Source organism: Meriones unguiculatus, chromosome 6 (genome assembly GCF_030254825.1).
Source record: "Meriones unguiculatus strain TT.TT164.6M chromosome 6, Bangor_MerUng_6.1, whole genome shotgun sequence".
NCBI classification, from domain to species: domain Eukaryota; kingdom Metazoa; phylum Chordata; class Mammalia; order Rodentia; family Muridae; genus Meriones; species Meriones unguiculatus.
This window is the reverse complement of record NC_083354.1, coordinates 101,529,057-101,546,370: the sequence shown is the minus strand read 5'-3', so window position 1 is coordinate 101,546,370 and position 17,314 is coordinate 101,529,057.

Genomic DNA, 17,314 nt, shown 5'->3' with positions numbered 1-17,314 from the left:
CTCAGTCGCTGAAATTCCTGCAACCTTTCCAAGACCCTCTCCCCCATGTTTTTTGAGCTCCAGGTTGCAGGCCTTGCCTGCTGTTCTCTGCTCTGTGCTAGTTCGGCCCCTCAACGGTTTTTTGGTTTGTTTTGTTTTCCAGTTTGGGGTGTTTTGTTTTGTTTTGATTTTCCGGTTTCCGCCTGAGAACATTACCTGGTGACATCGGCCGAATTCCAGAAGCCTTCTCTCTTGGTGTGGCCGACTGGCAATGTCCGAGTCTTGAGGAACCACAAACTAAGTGGTCAAGATGGTTAATTAAATTTATTTCTTGATTATCTATCTATTTATTGTGATGTAAGGTCTAGCAGAAGGCCAGTTTGCCGATGTTAGGAATGACTGCCGCTCTCTGAGGACCTCCCCGGATGTTCGGCCATAGTGCTCCAGGCATTCTGCATCTAAATCGTGCCCCTAAACTCTACTGTTCTGGCTAGGGCTGGGAGGACCTCATTCATCAGCCATGGAGTAAAAGGTGTCTGCAGGATCCAACCATCGTTGTTGTAGATTGAACGTCACGTGGCGTGCTAGACGCGTGATGGGGGCCCATTAAATGCTTACATGGGGAGCCTTTCGATCATTGAATACGGATGAGGACAAGGGTTCTAAGATGGATTTTGTCCTCCCAGAAACTGATTACCTTCCGGAAAACGCCTATTTTAAGTAATCACTTCCAAAATAGTAGTGTGGTTTAAAATCTCTTCCTTCTCACAGCCTTTGAGGCTTCGGCCCACAAGTCCTGTCCATTGTTCTTTCTGAAATGCCTTTCCAACCAGCCCTTCCTTTCACTTCCCAGAGCTCTGATAACGAGTTACCAGTGAAAGTGGGATTTCCTGTTATGAAATGAAGGTGTGCAACCAGGAACTTTCCCTTGCCCCATGTCAGACACCACCCCAGGATTTATCTCCCACAAACCACACTCAGATCACAGGGTTTCAGGAATTTAGAAAGGGCAAACAGTTGGGGTATTGTAATTTATGGGTGTGTCTTGGATCAAGTCTTGGAGTGGCTAGTCCCTCCCAGAAGGGAGTGAATTGTTTCAGTAAGTGCTGCAGAGAGTAACCAAGGGCATTGAAGGTCCTTCCATCCAGATTTAAGAAGGCAGCTTGGGGGCTGGAGAGATGGCTCAGTGGTTAAGCCTACTCTTGCAAAGGACCCGGGTTCAGTTTGCAGCACCCTCATGGCAGCTCACAACTCTCTGTAAGGCCAATACCAAGGGATCTGACACCTTCACACTAATGCACATAAAATAAAGTAAGTAAAAAATAAGAAAAGAATCCTGTTTCTAGTAACTATATTTTTAAAAAAGAACAAGGTAGAGATGACGCGCAGGCAACTAAAGGCAAGCTATCGCAGTGGCTCAAGGATGGTGGAAATGAAGCTGTAGAATGTCAGAATAGCTGATGCTCTTTGACTGTCCTTAGGGAAGAGGGTAGAAAGCCCCACTCCTGAGATTCGCTCTGTTCCCTCCACATCTGGCAGCCATGTGGATGGAACTTTGCCCTAACTGCACTTGGCCCTGCTCCAGCAGAGACGCTAGAGTGTGGAGGGTTAGCTGAAGGGCAGACCCCTCTACACAGCCTCCGGTAAATCACCATTCACGCTGCAGCTGCTCTGGGGTTTCCCAAGCTCCTGGAAGTAACCCCTCTCTCATGTTCGTAAGTTTAATAAAGTCACTGCTTCCCCAAGGTGGGTTTTGGTACTGTTGTACTGAGGTTCATGAGTGGAGCTCTGGGTCATGTGACTAAACGTTTCCTGGGGACAGAAAACACACTCATCAACTCACCTCAGATAGGGAACCCAGAACAGACTTTGGATACCACCAATGTCTAACTCAGTGAACCAATGAGTTGTGTTTTATTATTATTATTATTATTATTACAATTTATTTACTTTGTATCCCTGCTGTAGCATCCTCCCTCATTGCCTTCTTCTCCCATCCCCCTTTCCTAAGCCTCTTCCCTCGTTCCCTGATAGGGGAGGTCTTCCTCCCCTTCCATCTGATCCTAGCCTATCAGGTCTCATCAGGACAGACTGCATTGTCTTCCTTTGTGGCTTGGCAAGGCTGCTACCCCCTCAGGGGGAGGTGATCAAAGACCAGGCCAATTAGTTCATGTCAGAGACAGTCCCTGTTCCCCTTACTAGGGTACCCACTTGGAGACTGAGCTGCCACGGGCTTCAGAGGGTCTAGGTCCTCTCCATTCATGGTCCTTGGTTGGAGTATCAGCCTCAGAAAAGACCCCTGGGCCCAGTTATTTTGGCTCTGTTGCTCTCCTTGTAGAGTTCCTGTCCCCTCCAAGTCTTTCTATTTCCCTCTTCTTCCATAAGGATTCTGTCACTGCCCAGATATTGATTATGAGTCTCAGGACATCCTTTGATACCCTGGTCGGTGGAGTCTTTTAGAGGCCCCTTGTGTTCCTTGTCTCCTACTTCCGATGTCTATCCTCTTTGCCCCAAACCAATGAGTTTTATTGGGGTTACCTACAGTAGCAGAAATGGCTCAACAACAAATGCATCATGAGTCCTTGACACCTCCACCCCCAGAAGCTCTGGGCAGTTAATGGCTTCTAAGGGAGGGAGAGCCAATTTTCTTTAATGGTGTGGAGAGCCCCACACCCAGGAGGATATGAAAGTAAGTTGGAACTGATGGGTTATTAAATTTAGGATGATTAAAGTTCACAAAGTTGGGGGATTAGGAGGTGGGCAGGTCTGGGAGGAGTTCAGGGGAGGAGTAAGGGATGAATAGTATCAAAATACCTTGCATGAAATTCTCAAAGAACTATAAATTATTTTGTAGGCTAATGAGTTAATATATACAATCAGCTAAAAAGAGTAATATATGCATCCAGTTTAGAAGATAGCCACATCCTGCTTTTCTGCGGATTCCATGGGCTCCTGGGGTGGAACCTGGAGGCTCAGGCTTGCTCAGCTAGCACCTTTACCTAAAGATGGTCTCCCTCATCCACACCTATCTTTCCCTCAGGTTTATAGGGATCAAACTCAGATCCTCCTGCTTGTAAGACAAGCACTTCACCTCCCAAGCCCAGGCCTGGCCCTTAACATTGGTATGCACAGTGAGCTACTGAGTCCCTTGTTGCAGAGAGAAGCTGAGAACAAACAAGAAAATCAAGGGAACAAAACTTAAAAGATGTAGAAAGTGTTAGAGAAAAGACAAGAGAGGGAGGAGAAGGCTGGTGGTTTAACATAAAGAGATATGGGCCCCTGCTTGGCGCATGCCGGCAATCCCAGTACATGAGCCATAAACTAGATCAGGGAAGATCACAAGTTCAAGGCCAGCCTGCTGGGCATCAAAGGGGGATCCTGTCTGCGCATTACAGCATGAACAATACAAAAGACAAGAAGTGTGCATATGTCCCTATCAAAACAGACTCAAGAAAGGCAGGGAACACAGTGCAAAACTCAAATCGCAACATGCAGTGGATCAGGTCTCCTTCCTGTAGAAAGTGATCCCTGCAGCTGTCTGATCTGCTTGGCTGCTGTGATTGTGCCAGGGCATGGAGCCAAGGCGGGCCTTAGAGGGAGTGTCCCTCATTGCTCTATAATCACTGATAACTTGCCATCTCCTGTCTGGTTTCTTATGATCCACGGTGATTCTTAAACCTTTGACATTTGAGTCCCAAAGATACTCAAAGATGTGCTTTAAAAAAAAAAAAATGATTGAAGAGCTGGGCGCAGTGGCGCACATCTGGCAGAGGCAGGTGGATCTGTGAGTTTGAGGCCAGCCTGGTCTACAAAGTGAGTCCAGGACAATCAAGGCTACACAGAGAAACCCTGTCTGAAAAAACAAAATAACAACAACAACAAAAAAGAAGGAAACAAGGCTCAATTTAACATTTTGTTCAATATTTTTAAGATTCAGAAAAATAGAAATCATGGTCCCGAGATCATGAAGTGTAACCGTAACCCATGCAGAACCACAACGGCCTCACCCACCACTCACAGCGCTTTGATGTCTTTATCATCCTAAGGCAGTTAGATCTGTTGATCACGGTAGCTCCTTCAGAAAACTATTTTTAAATGAAAAGTAATGCTTTGCCCTTTTAAAAGGTTAAGAGAGTAAGATTACGTTCATCTTTCCAGACTTCTGGGAAACTCACCGATGAGCTCAGGTGAGGACTATCAGAGTCTGTATGAAGAACTGATGACGGTAAGATCGTGGCTCATCTCTTACAACCTTCCCTGAAAGGCTGACTGACTCACACTCAGAGTTTCACATGACAGTTTTTCCTGTGAGCAATTACCTCAAACCCTTTAACAGCACCGTGCTTTCCCTATAGTTCCAGATAATGCCTCCCAAAGACTTGATTTGGTGAGGGGTAATATATTTTCCTCCCTCTCTCCATCCCTTATTTGCTCAGTTTGTGTGTGTGTGTGTGTTGTTACCTCATCGTTTAGATGGCGATGCAAACACCTACCTGGAATTCTAGAAGCCTAGCTTGAATTCTTCATGTGACACTAATGAAGGCTCTCTTCTCTGAGGAGTTCATGACTTAGGATGACTGCAATGGATGTGCTCCCCACTTTCATAGTAGACGGTATCAGCCTGAATGAAGCATGTGTTCGGATGAAGCAGTATGCCCCCACAAGTGCACATTGATACATTTTCTTGAGATATTGTATCCTCTAAGACAAATCCAACCTCTTACCTCTGTTTCTAGGAAATGACCTTCCATTTCATGGAAGGTTGGTGGGAACACAGAACTGAGGCAATTACGATTTGGTTGCTATAATCTTATTTCACTAGTTGTTCAGTGTTGAGGTGCCTGGTGGGTTTGCACAATCTTAGGTACATTGTGTTGTTTGTATTAGCTTCCTTCTCTGCAAAGTGAAGAGTGCTTGGTCCCAGACAGGCAATTCATCACTACTAGTGACTTTCTCATGTCCCTCCCTTCCTATCAGTGTTTTCACACAGGCTCTTTCTGGTGCAGCAACTGGAATCCTACTCATGGAGAAGTCAGACCAGAGAGTGAAGATAGGCCACTTCAGGGGACTCGGCCACAGATGGGGCTGAGCTTGGGGAGAGCTTGAAGTGGAGGTTCAGCTGGTGTGTGGCCTTCTGCATTTCAGTCTGTTCCACTTTGATTTCTGTCGCTGTGATAAACACCATGATGACAAGTGACTTGGAAAGGAACAGGTTTATTTCACTCTTAAGTTTTAGTCCATTGTGATGGGGAGTTAGGGCAGGAACTCAAGGCAGGAACCTAATCCTGACCCTGACCCTGACCCTGACCCTAACCTAACCCTGACCCTGACCCTAACCCCAACCCTAACCTGTACTCTAACCCTAACCTAACCTTAATTCTTATGTTTTTTCCCCACCCCCCATTTTGCTCACACAAGCTCATCCTTGGTCCGTTTTGTTCTTTTCACTCCTATTTCCTTTAATTTTTTTTTTCCTGGCAGTAAGGTTTGTGTTTCAATTGTGCTGATCTAATAGAATTTTCTTATACAAGGGTGTGTTATTCCGGTGTGATAGGTGAATCTTGTCAGCTTGATAGAATTAGAGTCGCTATGGAAACATTTGTGGGCATGTCTTTGAGAACTTCTCAAGACAGGTGTAACTGTGACAGGAAGACCCTCCTTGATGGCAGCAGCGACCTGTAGACTGGAGTCTTGGACTGCCTAAAGGAATGTGGATCAGCAGCAACCTTCATCCTTCTCTGCTACTGACTGTGGATACAGCGTGACCAGCTGACTCATGTCCCTGCTGCCATGCCATCTCCACCATGGTGGACTATTGCTGAAGACAGTATTCACTTCAGACACAGGGCCCGGAGGCCTCTGAGCTGCAACTGACCTGAAAACCGCCTCCCTAAGGACTAACTTTCTGGGTACAAGAAGGTGCTATGCAAACTTCCAAAGGAGGAAGGCAACAACAATGGGAGAAATACTCTGTCCATGGGAAGAGAACACCAATTGGTTGTCCAGTACCAAATGATCAGCCCTGCATGCGTACATCTAATTAACATTATACAAACTGACCAGGTTCTAGTTAGGCTATGCATGTAACAACTAATGACATAACATTAATGAAAAAAAAAAAAAAGAGGCCGTGAATTTGAAAGAGAGCAAGAAGAGGGCATATGGGAAGGCTTCAAGGGAGGAAAAGGAAGCGAGAATTGATGTAATTATATTTTCAAAACAAAATGGGTAAAAAAAAACAGTATAAATAAATGAAAGAGGAGGGAAATATGAGCCAAAACAAGGCCTTCCTATTTAAGCCGTGTTTGCCAGGTTGACCATGATGAGAACATACGTGCCACATCCTAGACAGCAATTACCTGAGGGAGCCAGGGTCTTACCATGTGGTCCTGGCTGGCCCTGGGTAGCCGCCATCCTCCAGCCTCTGCCTCCTGATTGCTGAGATCACAAGCGTGCCCCAGTACATCTCACACTCAGACAGCATTCTTAAATTACGCTTTTCAGATCTGTTCTCCTTTACCTAGCTATTGACTACACGCCTGCCTGTCTGTATTTTATCAAATAACCGGCCATCATGATGTAAGGATTTCTACACCTGTATACTTGTATAACAATAAGCATAAGGCTGGAAGGATGGCTCCATGGTTAAGAACACTGACAGCTCTTTCAGAGGACCCAGACTTGATTTCCACATCCCACACGAACTGTCTATAACTCCAGTTCAAAGGGATCCAAGGTCCTCATCTAGCATGTATAACATATACAGACGTGCGTACAGGCAAAAGATCCATACACATAAAATCAAAGTCTCAAAAGGAACCCAATGACGTCATCATAATAGCTCTAATAAGCAATGCTCTCAGACATAGATCCTTTGACACATTTGAAAACATTAGCAGAGATGGCCTACCTGCTAGCTCGTTTTACAGTGATGGAATTAGCCTGTAGCAGGGCTACCCACTATTACAGTGGCCAGTCATCCACCATATGGTGTGACAGAGCACTAGAAATGTCGTCAGTATGAACAACCAACTGAATTTACAATTTATTTTATTTTCATTAAGCCAGAGAGCTACATGGGGATTGGGCATCCATACAGGCACAGACTTTCTAAGGGCCTTTTTCCATTTTCCAGATCTATTTGTAGATGAATCCGACTGGGCTCATTAACGAGAGAGAAATGACCTCTGTGATATTCTGCTGCAGCTCTAAATCCGAACAACTGTGACTGTTTTTTTTCTCACCTACCTAATCTAAAAATGCCATTGGGTTTTTTTGTTTGTTTGCTTTTGGTTTGGGTTTGTTTGTTTGGGTTTGTTTGTTTGTTTGCTTTTGGTTTGGGAGTTGTTTTTGTTTGTTTGTTTTAGTTGGTTGGGTTTTTGTTTGTTTTAATGTTTGACCTACATTTAGCAATTCTCATTTGTCACCTTCACCAGAATCCTGTTAGGCTATTTCCTGGTTTGAGGATGGCTATGGTGTCAGAAACTTCCAGTCTATCCTTTTGCCTTGTTGTTACTTTTGTCTATACTATTTCAGTTTCTCTGTTTGTTGTTTTACTCTCAAGCTATGCTGGGGTGGGGTGGAGGTGGAGGATGATATGGTAAATTAATTCTAGGAACCTGTTATGAGAACCTTAAAAGCCAAGAAACAGACATCAGCACATGCAGATAAAGATGCTCCTGGGAGTTCTTTTTATTCTCTCCCCCTTCCCCCACTTGTTATTGTTCTGGGTTTTTTTGAGACAGGGTTTCTCTGTGTAGCCTTGGCTGTCCTCGACTCACTTTGTAAAGCAGGCCTCAAACTCACAGAGATCTTCCTGCCTCTGCCTCCCCGAGTGCTGAGGTTACAGGCGTTCACCACCATGTCAGGCTCTCCGGGAGCTCTTAAAAGTATGATTCTTAAAAGCCAATTTTGCCCATATGTGTGTCTGTGTGTCTTGTACATGCTAGGTGAGGGCATCTAGCTTTGAAAAGTGGAGTAAGAGTTCCTCATCGCTCGCTATACTGACTGCCACGTAGAACTCCTTAAGTCGAGTCAGAGGGATGTCTTCCTGGCCCTACAACAGGCAAGGTAGAAGCGACAAGGGGTGGGAAGAACAGCCATAGTGATCATCTGGTTTAACTCTGGGTACAAGAATTACTTACAAATGACTCTTTTCAGTCTGAAAATGCATGGGGCAGATGCTTGTCCATCTCCCCTCCCCACCCAGCTTCTGTGTATGCACCCCACTATTTTCACGGCTGCAGCTGCCAGCTACCTGCTGCTCTGCTTTTTGACGGATGGCAGGCGTGGGGATTCAGAGCCCACTGTCCTAGGAGGCTTTCGGATTTTATTGAAAGAACTCTAGAATTTTGAACAGGTCAGGTCCATGATTCAACAGGGTGGTTAGATGGGTCCTTCTGACAGCACTGTGCAAGTTAGAGCAGGGAGAAATGGCCACAGATTCGGGAGAGCAACCTTGCCCTAGGAGAGAACGGGGAGAGCTTGAACCGAAGTTTCCCTAGAGTCCAGAAAAGGTAAGCTTACATTCCTGAGCGAGAAACTTGGTCATCAATACAGAAAAAAGGAGCCAAGAACAATTGTCTGGCTTGACTTCATCCGACTGTTGAACAGTCATTAAAGTGGGAGCAGCAGGCTTGGCAAGTGAGTTCCAGGTGCCTTCGGGTATCCACGTTGAGGCCTGTAGTAGTTCCCAGTGTATAAAGGAGAAACCTGGGGGGCCGGCTGACTGGCAGAGAACTTGCCTACTGAGCAGGAGAGCCTGGGCTCAACCGCCAGGAGAGGGAAGTGGCGGAGGCCAGTGTGATCACTGACTCATCGCGTGGGACTTTGCTTCTGGTCGCAGGTCTTCGAGGCAAGAAGCTCACTTCTCCCTGGCTCCTCCTCGGGTGGCTCTAAGAATGGGAGGATCCAGATAGCAGGGAACGTTTCCTCCTATCTGTGTGGCAGGGTGCCCTCCCACATCCTTATCTCCTCCCCAGCCTTCAGTCCTACCTAGACCAAGCCATTGGCTGGAGCAGCCCCACCCCTTCTCCTGCCCTTCCTGGGAGACAAGCAGCTTCCTGCTCTTACTGATCTCTGAGCTGTTCTTTTCTCTGCTCTCCCATTACCTACGGAGATGAAATCCTCGTATCTTTAAACATGTTTTTGTCCTCCTGCTTGGCTATTGCCCGGCATAGAAATCATGAACATGCAGTGAGGGTTGGGAGAGCCAAGACTGTAGGCGGCTGGGATGGTTCAGCAGGCAAAGGCACTTGACACCAAGCCTGACAGCCTGAGTTCAGTCCCTGGGACCTACATGATGGGAGGAGAGAACCAACTCCCACAAGTTGTCCTCTGACCTCTATCCACATGCCATGACTATGTGGGCATATGTACACCTGTGCACACATAAAAGAAGTGCAATGTAAACATAGTTTAAAGGAAACTGTAGTTGAGAGGTGAAGTCCGCCAGTGAATATGGTGAGAAGGTGGTGATGGTAGCAAGAGCCCTGGAGCCAGGCGTCAGTGTGACATTACGATTACAGAACTGAGGAAAAACGGAAGACACGTTTCAGAAGAAGAAGAAGAAGAAGGAGGAGGAGGAGGAGGAGGAGGAGGAGGAGGAGGAGGAAGAGAAGAAGAAGAAGAAGAAGAAGAAGAAGAAGAAGAAGAAGAAGAAGAAGAAGAAGAAGAAGAAGAAGAAGAAGACACTACACGTTACTTATGTCCTGGAGGGAAAGAGCCTCCAGCATGTGCAGAGATCTCTAAAGACGCTGTGTCCCTCCCTTTGGCTTTTAGACTATTGAGACAGTGTACTCCTATCTGGGGATTAGAACGTCCCTAGAACTCTCATGCTGGGAGAGGAAAGGGGCTGGGAGCTTGGCATCAGCCCAAGGTGGGAGCTCATCTCCGAGAGATTTCGTGCAGTTATAGATGTGAGTCAGAGTCTGGATGGCACCTGCTGAGATTTCCAGGTTCTTGTGTCCCAGGGACATATGGACAGCATTACAAATGGAGGCAGTTATTTTGAAGAAGGGGCAGACACTACGAACAATGAGAATAGGCTAGAGAACTGACACAGGCAGAGAGACTCGAACCTCAGACCGAGCGTCAGGACCCTATAGGTTATTTGCATAGCAGCCACCTTCTGCAGCTTCTTCAGCTCTGACACAATACATGCTATGGGACAGATTGGAGCCTAGGCAGCCATGTGTTAATAATGTGTGGGATCATGCATTCACCGGGACTGCTTAATTATGCGTACGTACCTCTTATTTTTATTTAAACCCAAGTTTCACATTAGGACCAAAAGATTGACTGCACGTAAATGTAAAAATACATCTAAAAATACTGCACTAAATACAGGCTTGAATGTGTATGTACTTGAGCAGAGATGAGTGTCCACTGTGTGTCCTGAGGTCTTTAGAGGACTCGGATGTGCGTTGCACACCTTCCCTGCAGAGCTGGCTCTGAACGCATGCATCGCACTGGACCATGGCTCATGTTTCGGGTCCAGTTCCTGTTTTAAGGGCTTTGCTTAAAACATCCTGACAAAGGGCAACTTAAGGAAGGAAGGAAGGTTGTTGTGGACAACAAAATGGTATCAAGTTAAATATGGTTTATTGTTAGCAATATAAATACCATGGTGGTATTACTTAACCCGTTATCACAATCAAATAAAATACAAGTTTGTGAGATTTTTTTATAATTGCCTTACAACACCCTGGGCTGGGCAGATAATTTCACCTATACTATCTCAATAACCTCCCAGCCCAAATCTCATGCCTTATGCCTTAACCATTCCTATTTAGGCTAACACTTGCTTATACTTTCATCTTAGTGTTTCTTCCTACAACATTCTTGGAGTCCTTTCTCCCTACTCGGGTGGTTCTCTCTTACCTAACCCACGGTGGCTTCCTCCTTCCTCCTTTTTTAGCCACACCTAACTCCTTCCACCCTGACTACAGTGTATATGACAGCTCTAGCTGCATATACACTTGAGTGCCAGAAGAGGTCACCAGAGCTCATTATAGATGATTGTGAGCCACCATGTGGTTGCTGGGAATTGAACTCAGGACCTCTGGAAGAGCAGTCAGTGCTCTTAACCTCTGAGTCATCTCTCCAGCGCCGAGATAGGGTTTCTTGTATCACAGGCTGGCCTGGAACTCACTGTGTAGCAAAATGATCTTCAACTTCTGATCCCCCTCCCTCCACTTCCCGAGTGCTAGGATTACAGGTATGTACCACCGTGCCTGGGGTTATGCAGTGCTGGGATAGAACCTGGGTCCTCATGCTCTCTAGGCAAGCACTCTACCAACTGAACCACGCCCCCAGCCAGTTCAAAAGTCACATAAGTCTAATTAAGCACCTACTTTCTCTACCCTCTCTCTCTGGATGCTTGGATGCCACGCTCGCCTCCTCACCGCTCTCCTTGCTCTAGCTTTTGCCTTCCCCAGGCAAACTTCCACCCAGCAGTCACACTGTATGACATGCCCAGAACAAAGCAGGTCTTCCATTCCAGGAGCCTCCAGTAGTTTCCCATCACTTTCTTGAGAAATAGAAACTTTTTCCTGGCCCAGAAGCCTCTGGAAATTGTCCCTCATCCCTCTTCTGGTTGCTCTCCTCTCTCTGCCTCCTGTATGTGCCCACCACAGTTTCCCAGGATCAATCTCACCCAAGTCCACGTCAAGTTGGTCTGTCACTGTCCTGTCCCCTCTACCTGAACGCCTGCTCTCTGGAGCTCGTGTGTCTCTCTAGCTCCCGAATTTCACCTGAGCATCTGCTCAAATATGACATCCTAAAAGAGGTCTTTTCTCACCACCTTTCTGAAAGTGTGCTCCAAACCTAATGCTCCTATCCTCACCCCTTCAAATTAGAGCATTAGCTCTGGCGGCTGAGCTATGGTCTGTGTCCTTTGTCCCTCTGCTCTTAGAATACTGTTTTGCATCTGTTGGTGATCAAGAATTGCTTCCTTGAGTTTAACTAGTGCTTGATGATCCACCTCTGTTTCAACAAGAAAGACTAATTCTCCCAGCACAACAACTGTCTTGCTTTTGCCTCTTTTGGTCGAGAGATCCAGTGGTTCTCAGAGTGCAGCATTAGAACCATTGGGGGGCAGGGGGATTGTGAAAACACAAGTTAACAGGATAAACATTAAGGTTTTGATTCTGAGGATGCAGGGGTAACTGTAAAATGTGCACCCTAACAAGTTACGTGATGCTGCTGACATTCCTGGGGCAGCACCCCACTTTTAGAAGCCAGGAACCTCTGAGTCAGGTGTACCTTCTGCTCTGCGCGGCTATCTCTCCGTCATCACCCACCTATTTACCGGTGGCATCAGAGGAAACCAGTGACCTGAGCTTCAGCTCCGTTCCTCAGCACAAGGAGAAAACAGTCCTGTTTTAGAAAGCCACCCCAAGCCGTGGTTTCTTCTACCTTGCTGCTGCCAGCATTCTGCAATACTCCACAGTTACTGGCTTTGGCTTCCCGAACAAATGTGTTTTCAGGGGAATGTTTGGGATATCACACAGTTTAATAATGCCAAGGTTTGTAAAGAAAATGTGTCCCAGCTCCATGTTCTGCCAGACTTCCAGCCTGAGCTTTCTGCCGCTTAGAGAGTGTGTCCGGGTCACCCTCCCTGGAAGGCTGTAGCTCACCACAGAGAGCTCAGCAGGGCTCTCCCTGGCCTGGCAGCTGCAAGCCTGGACATTAACTGAAGTTGAACTTCTGCCCTGGGCTATTTGGAGGGAGAAGGAATAAGATCCAGGGCTCCGGGGACAAAAAGGAGGCTTCTTTTTTACGACAGTTCATCGTGGCTAGGTGAAGAGAGGACAATTGTGAAAGGTTTATCATTTCCAAAGCATGTGTATACGTGTGCACCTCTGTGTGTGTGTGTGTGTGTGAGTGAGTGTGTTAAATTTTATTAGTGAATTCAGCTTTCTTTGGGACTTCTATCTTTCTTTTGTAACCAACTTTGTTTGTTTGCTTGCTTGCTTGAGACAGGGTTTCTCTGTGTAGCCCTGGTTGACCTGAGACTCACTCTGTTGACCAGGCTGGTCTCCACTGAGATCTGCTTGCCTCTGCCTGCAAGAACAGGGGTTAAAGGTGTTTGCTACCACTGTTCAACTATACCAACTCTTTATGTTCATTTAAAAAGGAGTGGCTATTCTAGGCCTAGTTTCCCCATCTTGTTTTCTGTTATTCTCCCCCAAAATAAAAATGTTAATACACTGCCACGCAGTGGTGGCCCACGCCTTTAATCCCAGCAATCGGCAGGCAGAGGCGGGGGGGGGGGGGGGGATGGCTGTGAGTTCAGGGCCAGCGGGGTCTACAGAGTGAGTTCCAGGACAGTCAGGGCTAAAACAAAGCAACCCTAAATCTCCCAGAATGCATTTATCTTGGGGGTTTGACCTATTCTACCGTTGCTGCTCACTGGAATTTATTTATGATGGACTAAGCAAATTCTTAGCAAGTTTTTAACTCAGGAGAAAAATGATTTACAGGACATGAACTATAACTCAGTAAAACCTATGGGCTCAAAGAGCCTTTGGCTGCCCCTGTCCTGTATTTTGGCCAGGTGATGGTCACGCAGATCAGCCTATGCAGGAGGACCACATGGAGTTATTACCTCCTTCTCCTCTGCAGGTTAAACTGAAGAAGTCTTAATAAAGTAAACTGTATGAATGCCAAAGTCCTGTTTACAACACTGTCCGGAGTCGTGCAGGGTGGTGCCTTGGAAGTAAAAGAATACATATGATCTCCCTGTGCTCTTACAGGTGCCTTGGCGTCTACGATGAATGACGACGCTTGAAAAGGACAGGCTTCAGAGAGGCCAGGTCCAGTTGCTGTAAAGTGCTGGATGGCTGTGAAAGTACAGCAAAGGTTTCGAGGACCTACCTGTCTCTCAAGGAAACAGAAGACGGGGAAGCGCTGAAGGCAAGCCATCCTCCTCCTGGCCTAATCTGATGCTATGAGAAGAACAAGAATGTCTTCTTTCACCACGTCATGCATTCTTGAAGGATCACCCACCAGAGGCTGCAAGCTATAACGACAACTGTTGGCATTTACTAAGTGTTGCCACGTGTCAATCTCTTTGCATGACTTATCACAGCCGATGCTTTCGATGGGCCTTTGAGCAAGGGATGCAATGCCATTCATTTTCAATGAAGAGAGCATGGCACAGGGAGATCTAAGAAGGCACCAGTAACTGGCAGAGATGTTTGATATGTTCAGCAACAAAATCAGTGCCAAGACTGAGTGCTTACTCTGAGCGAGGCAGACAGCCCTGGAGCCTCTCTCTGTTGCGTTTGTGTCAGGGTACAGGGCATTTGTGTGTGTGTGTGTGTGTGTGTGTGTGTGTGTGTATAGTCAGCGTCTAACCCCTGGGTGTCACTCCTTAGGCACTGTATACCCACTTCTTCAGTGATTCTTACCAGCCTGAGGGACCCATCTGGTAAGTTAGTCAATGACTCCAAGGATCCACCTGTCTCTTCCCCCGAGCGCTGGGATTACAAATTGTGTTCTGGGAATCAAATTCATGTCAGTATGTTGTTGTCTGTGGTTTGCTGTTGTTGTTGTTTTCCAAGACAGGGACTCTCTGTAGCCCTGGCTGTCTTAGAACTTGTTTTGTAGACTAGGCTGGCCCCGAACTCACAGAGATCCATCTGCCTCTGCCTCCCAAGTGCTGGAATTAAAGGTGTGCGCCCCCACCCCACCCCCCACCCCCCCCACCCCCCCCACCCCCCCACCCCCCCCCCGGCTATTCATGTCATTATGTTGTAAACTATACTTGATGGCTGAGCTGTCTCAGGAGCCTGAGCTTCTCCTCACCATTATTTCCAGAAGATTCTCTACCACATTTGCTTATTATGTGCTTCCTAAATGCCAGGTGCCTTGCATGGATTTTCACGCTGACCCTTCCCAGTGAGTCTGGGCGTATCTATGGGCATTTTGGAGAGATGACTGCCTTTGTCACAAAACAGCACATGCAGCCGGTACCACCTGTGTGCTAGCTCCGTTTCCATCACTTTTCAAAGCACATCCTGAGGGATGTCCTTGCTATGTTGATGTATTGGAGACCCAAGACAAGGACAACAATTCTGTGTTTAAAAAGCTCTTGCTGCTGGGCATGGTGGCGCAGGCCTTTAATCCCAGCACTCAGGGAGGCAGAGGCAGACAGACTACTGTCAGTTCAAGGCCAGCCTGGTCTATAAGGCGAGCCCAGGACAGCCAAGGCTACACAGAGAAGCCCTGTCTCGAAAAACAAAACAAAAATTAAAAGAAAGAAGGAAGGAAGGAAGAAAGAAAGAGAAGAGAGGAAAGAAGAGAAGAGAAGAGAAGAGAAGAAAAGAAAAAAGACAAGAGAAGAAAAGAAAAAAGAAAAGAAAAGAAAAAAGGAAAAGAAAAGAAGGGGCTGGAGAAATGGCTCAGCAGTTAAGAGCACTGACTGCTCTTCCAGAGGTCATGAGTTCAATTCCCAGCCACCACATGTTGGCTCACAACCATCTATACTAGGATCTGATGGTCTCTTCTGGTGTGCAGGTGTACATGCAGATAGAGCATTCATCTACATAAATTAAATTAAATAAATAAATCTTTAGAAAAAAAAAAGGAAAAGAAAAGAAAAAAGAAAAGCCCATACTAATGACATTTGGCTCTGAGATTCTGCAGGAAGCAAGCAGTCCTGACCCGGACACAGATGACAGCAAAGCATCCCACCAGCCCATTTCTTTCACTGGTGTGTGACTTGTGTGCACCTGGCAGGGGCCTGAGGCCTTCAGTGCTCATCTCTGGTCCCTCTGAGATAAAGGGATACAGTCTGTGCAATCCAAGCTGAGGGTAGGAACGCTGGAGGCGCTTGCCGGGGCCACTTCTGACTGATGGCTGGGGTGGCATTGTGGATTCCTTCTGCTTTCTCTTTTCTGCTGGAGCCCTTGCTGGCTGCTCCTGGCCGCAAAGGGTCCGGGTTTGGGGGACGGAGGGGGGGCACCTTGTGTCCGCCAGTCACAGGCGGCCCACAAACAAGCCGGGCACAGCCAGCCAGCCTGGCCTCCCAGCCCAGCCTGGAGTAGAATTTGACGCCACAGCTGGCAGTGCAGCTTTTGTTCACAGCAAAAAATGGGGCTTGACTGGCTCTGCTCCCGAGCCCGCCCGCCCAGGCAGGCAGAAAGGAGCCTCGGCAAGTGTCTGTCTGTGACTGTCTTTAGCGCCGGCCGTGTCCCAGCCACCGCGCGGCGGCCAAGGATGCGCACCCCAGCCACTCCCCGCGCAGTGCCGCAGGCGCTCAGGACCGCAATAGCGCCAGTAGAGAGCAGGTTGCTGCGTTTTCAAATATAGTCCTCTTTGTCGGAGAAATTGTTTTCCTCTGTGACTGAAAGGCCGCCTTCCACCTTGACCGAGTTAGACCACGGATTCCTTTAGTGCAGGAAGGAAATTTTGGCATTACCTGTGCACACAGCTTTGTGGACAGTACTTATGAGCATATAGGGACAGATTCTACTGCCGTTAGCTCAGTATTTTTAGGGAAGAAAAGAACATTCATTTACGCAGTGTGCACGTGCGAAAACAACTTGCCAGAGCCGGTCCTCTGCTTTCACATGCATATTGGTAGGCAGTGCCTTCTCCTGCTGAGCCACCGCACAGGCCCTAGTTTGATTTTTCCCCAACGCTAGAATGCTTGAGCACATCTGCAAGTCACAATCACGTGGAGGAAGGTAACAGGTGATTCCAAAGCTAGTAGCTTTAACGTGATTGTTGTCACTTCAGAAAGGACTTCGGAGGCCAAGTACCAGCAGAGAGGATGTCTTAAGTTCTGCAGTGAAAAACTTAACTTTTACTTGTTTGATATACATTGGTATTTTGTCTTCAGGTATGTGCATGTGCGCGCGCACGCCAGAAGTATGTCGAGTGCCATCGGATGCCAGAAAACGGCATCTGAGCTCCTGGGATTTGAGTTACAGATGCTTATGAGCCTCATGTGGATTCTCCTAATTGAATCCAGGTCCCCTGGGAGAGCAGCCAGTGCTTTTAAACACAGAGTCAGCTCTCCAGACCTATTTTAATTTTAATTGTATGTATGTGAGTCTGAGTCTAATTCTATGTGTGAATGTACAGTGGGTAGCTGAGGAAGCCAGAGATATTGGCTCCCCCAAGAGCTGAAATTAGTGGTAGTTTTGAGCTACTCAAGATGGGTGCTGGGAACCAAACACCAGCCCTCTCTGCAAGAGCTGCCAACGCTCTCCATGGCTGAGCTATCTCTCCAGCCTGTGAGTTCATTCGTTTAGCCACTCTTGCTGGAGTGAAAAGACCTTTGAGGAAATGAGGAGGTTTAAAAGGTGGTTGTTGGAAGCTTAGT